The sequence below is a fragment of the Cibotium barometz genome, chromosome 60 (genome assembly GCF_041138505.1).
Source record: "Cibotium barometz isolate CiBa-2024 chromosome 60, ASM4113850v1, whole genome shotgun sequence".
NCBI classification, from domain to species: Eukaryota; Viridiplantae; Streptophyta; class Polypodiopsida; order Cyatheales; family Cibotiaceae; genus Cibotium; species Cibotium barometz.
In genome coordinates this window covers 19,057,875-19,063,755 of record NC_141105.1, presented here as the reverse complement: position 1 = coordinate 19,063,755, position 5,881 = coordinate 19,057,875, and positions in this window count along the sequence as shown.

Genomic DNA, 5,881 nt, shown 5'->3' with positions numbered 1-5,881 from the left:
TCAGCAGAAATTGCCTAAATTTTTAATAGAAATCTGGGAAAGAAATGTTTCACTTGTTAATACTATGTGAATGAACTTCAAAAATTAAAAACTTATAAATTGAATTGGAAATTTATAGATGGACACCCCGAACCTATCTGGAATTTTTGGACTCTCTCAGAGTCAGGATATGATAGCTTTTGCATTTGATCACCTCATCAACTCTGCGATGACCCGAATGAGTAGAGTGAGACTCGCTCGCCATTTTGAGTCTTTACTTTCCTGATCCTCTTGAGCGATGTCGGTATATGTGGTTCTGTGGAGGACGGTGTATTAACATCAGTACTAGTCAGCGTCAAAGGCCCAGGCAAAATATTTCCTTGGCCATGATTCTGATAAGACTAGGGCTTATTCAGCATGTTCTACTCTGTGATCATTCACCCAGGAACTTCAAAACTTCATGCCAATTTTTTAGCCTTCTTAGCCGCCTTATCCCGTGAAATAGAATTAGAGCACCTCTATGTGTAATGAATCGTGTGTACCATGGTATGTCTTCTTCATAGTTTCGCTTCTTTATACGATTACGACTAAGGCAGTGATTCTGGAGCGGAGCTGCTCTATGTACATATTGCAACTTTTATATAAATATAGAAATATTTTTTGAAGAAAAATTCCCTATTGTATAAGTGATTGTTTACAAACGATCTGATAAAGAAAAATCTGTTATCGGACATATGTCATAGATCTCTAATAAGATCATTGTCTTGTTTAAGAAATTGTTTTCCGAATCTCTTAAGTCTTAGGATCTCGTGGATGATATCAAAATAAAAATTTAATAATATATAAATTTTTGGCAGAATCATGAGACGAGGAAACCGTGGCCGTCAGCCAGAGCCTCTCTCTGAAGATGACGAGCTTGACCCTGATGTTTGCAAGGCTCTTTATAGGACTCAGCCACCAGGACTCTTCAAAGGAGAAGGGGAGAACCTGGGCGAGGCTGTGGAGAAATGGGTGGAAGCCATGGAAGAATATTTTGACGTCACAGGCTACAATGAGCGACGGAGCAAAATGGCTCTTGCCCGACTGAAAATAGTGGAAACAGCAGGGGTAGCATGGAGGAACCACTGTGACACCAACCGTCTGGACAGAAATACTCAGTCCTAGACAACCTAAAAACCTATCTAAGAAAGAGATTTTGTCCCCCTGGATTTTTGGAAATCAAAATGAACGAATTCTTAGAGCTAAAGCAGGAGAGCAAAACCATCGAGAAATATCACCAGGCCTTTGCTCTTCTACTCAAATATTCACCACCTCTAGATGAAGAACAACTCATGGCCAGGTTCATTCGGGGAATGAACGAACCCTTGGACACACTGGTCAAAAATACCAAGCCAGTGTCCATGGCTGAAGCAGTAAGAATGGTAAAAGATTTTGCCAAAGCCTTTGTAGTAAAGGTCCCACCAAAGCCTGCACCCTCTAACTTTAAAAGATTCCAAGCCCAAGGAAGTACTTCAAACTTTCCACCGAAGAGGCAGCAAGGCCCGAATCAGAATCAGGATGCAGGAAGACTCCGAAGTGAAGGAAGACCCTTCCCCCAGAATACTTTCTCAGGAGCCCCACCTCTTTCAAGAAATCAAAGGGATGAGCTCAGAAGTGAAAATCGATGTTTTGGATGCCAAGGTTTCGGTCACCAACTGAAAGACTGCCCGACTCCTGCCATGTCAAGGGGATAGGGAAGTCAAGGACCCCGAGTTCAGAGACCAACCCCTTCATACCAGTCTAATCAGGGTCCATCTCGCCCAAGCCAGGGAAACCCCAGAAGAACTCCAGCTCAGCCATCTGCCTCTTTCCAGAGTAACCTCAGAACTCCCTCCCAGAAAACTGGGGCAACCAAAGAGAAAGAGTTCCACCTCAGACTGCAGCAGCCAGAGCAATCACAATTTAAGATGTAGTAGAAGAGGAAAGAGGGCAGATCTATGTTGCAATTGAAAACCAAGGACCTAACCATCAGTTCTGAGTCATCCATACTCTAGCACAATATCAGGGTAAGCCTTTTAAGCTTTTGATTGATTCAGGCAGTTCTCATTCATTCATTTACCCTGGTGGATGCTTGCGTAAGCTAGTCTTAGAATAGAAATCAGGGAAACCTATGCAAGTTGAATTGGCTAGTGGGAAGACTCTTTTCACTCACCATGAGACAGATCTTATCCAGTTCAATCTAGATGGTAATGTAGCCGACTGTCAGTTCAAAGTCTTACCTCTAGGATCCTTGGAATGGATTGGCTCCACAAAAATCAAGCTGACATACACTGTCACAATGGAATCATTTCCTTCCATGACCTTCATGGGAACAAAGTTCAAGGAACTAGAGTTTGCGGATCCCCAGACCTTCAGTTAGTAAAAGCTTCTAGGTTACTGAAAGGACTTAGAAAGAAGCAGCAAATTTATATTGTCAAAATGAACCCAGTAGACTCAAAGCTTAAGGCTAAAGAACCAGAATGGTTAAATGAATTTGATGATCTATTCCCAGTAGAGCTAACTGAAATGCCTCCAATCTGGGAAGTAGATCATGTGATTGAATTGACCCCAGTAGCTCAGCCAGTAGCCCTGCGCACATACAAAATGCCAGTTCTTGAAGCCATCGAACTCAAGGAACAGCTTAGACAGCTGTTTAGAACAAGGGTTTGTAAGACCCAGTGTTTCACCTTGGGGTGCGCCAGTATTCTTTCAGAAAAAGAAAGATGGAATGCTTAGACTCTGTGTGGACTACAGAGGTCTAAATCATCTGACATTTAAGAATAAGTATCCTATCCCAAGAATTGATGAGCTTCTAGGCAGGCTAAATGGAGCCCAGATCTTCACACAAAGATAGATCTCAAATCCGGGTATTACCAGATCAAGATCAATGATCAAGATATACCGAAAACAGCCATCAATACTCGCTATGGGCATTATGAATTTACTGTCATGCCGTTTGGATTAACTAATGCCCCAGCTACATTCAATCGCCTAATGCAGGACATCCTCAGAGAATACTTGGATGATTTTGTTCTAGTTTTCTTTGATGACATTCTAATTCACTCAAAGAATGCAGGTGACCATGAGACTCATGTCCGAAAAGTTCTTGAGATTCTAAGGAAGCACCAACTCTTTGCCAAAAAGAGCAAATGCACTTTCTCTGCCGACCACGTTGAATACTTGGCCTTTCTGGTATCCAAAGATGGAATTTCTCCAGATTTTGCAAAAGTCCAACCAGTCATAGATTGGCCTGAACCAAAGACAGTGAAAGAAGTCAGAGGATTCTTGGGATTGACTGGTTGGGATAGAATTTTTATACCAAAGTATGCTCTCATAGCTTCCCCCCCTGACTAACCTTCTCAAAAAGAATACCCCATTTCAGTGGTCTGCCAGGTGCCAGAGTGCTTTTGATAAGCTGAAGACCGCCTTGGTAACCAATCCCGTTCTAAAGCTGCTAGATTTCTCTCTACCCTTTGAGGTAGTAACTGATGCAAGTGGTTTTTCCCTGGGAGGTGCACTCATGCAGGAAGGTCATGCAGTGGCCTATGAATCCCGAAAGTGCAGAACGCATGAGAGGAATTATACTGTCCACGACCTGGAATTACTTTCAGTAGTCTATGCCTTAAAGTTGTGGAGACATTACCTACTAGGAAAAAGATTCACTTTGATGACAGACCATCAGAGTTTAAAGTGGATCTTCACTCAGAAGGACCTCAATATGCGCCAAAGAAGGTGGATGCAGACCTTGCAGGAATTTGATTTTGAAATCAAGTACCGCCCAGGCAAAGAAAATGTGGTAGCAGATGCCCTCAGCAGAAAAAAAGCCTCTTTGCTTGTAATTACTATAGTATCAAATCCTTTGATTATTGAAGCAAGAGAGAAGATCATGCAGGATAGATTCTTTGGCCCTATTGCTACCCTACTTATGCAGGAAAGCAAAACTCCTCAGGAGTTGAACTGAGTTCAAGGGTACAGCCTGGATGATGGCATTATGTATTATAATCGCAGGTTATGCATTCCCAATGATGAGGGAACCAAGGGTCAAATCTTGAATGAAGCCCATGACAGCCTTATAGCAGGACATCCAGGTTTCATCAAAACCTACATGTCTGTAAAGAAAAGTTTCTTTTGGCCTGGTCTGAAAAAGGATGTACTGAATCATGTACGTCAATGTCTGACATGCCAGAAAGTCAAAGCTGAAAGAGTAAAAATGCTTGGGAAGTTACATCCATTGGACATTCCCCAGATGAAGTGGGAATGTATCAGTATGGACTTTATTACTGGACTACCTTCAGTGCAATCAGGTTACAACTCCATTTTCGTGGTAGTTGACAGACTAACCAAGTTGCCCATCTGATCCCAGTAAAAGAAACCTACACTGCAGTGGATGTGGCCAGAGTGTTCCTCAAAGAAATCTTCAGATTGCATGGCCTACCCAGGAGAATAGTAAGTGATCGAGATCCCAAGTTTACTTCAAGGTTCTGGACTGCATTTTTCGAAGCAGTGGGAACTTTCTTGGATCTCAGCACAGCTTATCACCCTGAGACCGATGGCCAAACTGAAAGGGTAAACCAAGTAATCGAAGATATACTTCGGTCATGCTGTGTGGCAGGAGTGGCTAAGCTATCTACACCTAGTCAAGTTCGCCTACAATGCTTCTTATCATCGAAGTATCGGGATGAGCCCTTTTAAAGCTCTGTATGGACAAGATTGCTTAACTCCATTAACTTGGTCCGACCCATTGATTAGGGTTGAGATGTCCAGACAGATGCTTGACGACATGGAGCAACAGATGCAGTTAATTCGTAAAGATATTAAAACTGCCCAGGATCGACAGAAGCAGTATGCAAATAAGAAGAGGACAGACAGAAAGTTTGAAGAAGCAGATATGGTCTTCATTAGAGTACGGCCCAAAAGAAGTTCTCTATCTCTTGGGAAGTACAAGAAGTTATCCCCTAGATATTGTGGACCATATCTGATTACAAAGAAAATAGGTGACTTAGCCTACGAACTTCTTCTGCCTCCTCATCTCAAAGTTCATAATGTATTTCATGTAAGCCTTCTGAAGAAATATGTGCCAAGCCCAAATCATGTGCTTGATGATGAAATCCTAACCTCTTCAACCCAAGGGCAGATGGAACTCCAACCTGAAGAAATTCTTGATGTTCGAGAAAAGATTCTCAGGAACAGAATTCTTAGAATTATTGGTAAAATGGAAGTTCTATCCTTTTGAAGATGCCACCTGGGAGAATGAAGCCGATCTGCTCTGTGGGATTACCCCCAGTTTGCGAGATGAGGGCATCTCGCGTTTTTCAAGGAGGAGAGAATGTAAGATTCCTCCCCAGCCTCTCAAGATGTCCAGCATCTTCCCCTGTAATCAAATCCCTCTTCAGAAATATAAAAGATCTTGTTTCTACCAGTTTTGGCCTAGAGAGAGAAAATCTTCTAGAGAGATAATTTAATTTTTAAATATTTTTTGATAGAAAAATATCTTCTTATTAAAATAAGTTCCCCTGAAACAAAAGTTCAACGAAAAGATTTTCAGAAGGTGCATTAAAAATTAAGTATAATCTGTTTAAGAGGCATTATCCTAGGGGTCCAGATTTTCAAAAATTTTTAAATTAAGGTTGCTATGGACCAATAAGATTCATCCAAATGTAGGAAGGAGATAAATAGAAGAATAAAAGGAAAATCTCCCAAAAATGAGTAAATACTCACATAAGATGAAGAGTTGACTAAGGACAAGGTTAATAGTTAAAAAAGAGAGATATTTAGATGACATGATGCATTTTTGACACCTCAGTATGGGGGAATTCCCCTCATGAAGGAGGCGCCTATTTCACATGTGTGGGAGAGTTTTAAACTCCCAAATAATGAGATATTT